This window comes from Corvus brachyrhynchos, unplaced genomic scaffold (genome assembly GCF_000691975.1).
Source record: "Corvus brachyrhynchos isolate BGI_N302 unplaced genomic scaffold, ASM69197v1 scaffold21, whole genome shotgun sequence".
NCBI lineage: Eukaryota > Metazoa > Chordata > Aves > Passeriformes > Corvidae > Corvus > Corvus brachyrhynchos.
This window is the reverse complement of record NW_008236924.1, coordinates 6665993-6666438: the sequence shown is the minus strand read 5'-3', so window position 1 is coordinate 6666438 and position 446 is coordinate 6665993.

Here is a 446-nt window from a genome sequence, read left to right as displayed (position 1 = left end):
GGCAGGAGCGCAGCCTCCCCGTGCTGTCACCTCAGCTCCCGAGTCACCCCTGCGCTGCCGGCGCGCGGCTGGACAGGACACGGAGTACAGGGGGTGGGCAGGACAGGACATGGTGTACACGGGCTGTACAGGACAATGCCCATCTGTACGGGGTGTGGCATATGTGGAGTGCACAGGACATGTTACATGGGCTGCACAGGGCACAGCATGACATGGGTTGTACAGGACACGGTGTTACACGGGCTGTGCAGGACACGGCACACGTGGGCTGTACAAGACACAGAACACACACACTGAGACAGCGTGTCACACAGGCTGTACAGGATGTGGCACACACACACTGCACAGCACAGGGTGTCACACACACTGCACAGCACATGGTGTCACACAGAGCACATGGTGTCACCCACACACTGCACAGCACAGGGTGTCACACACACTGCACA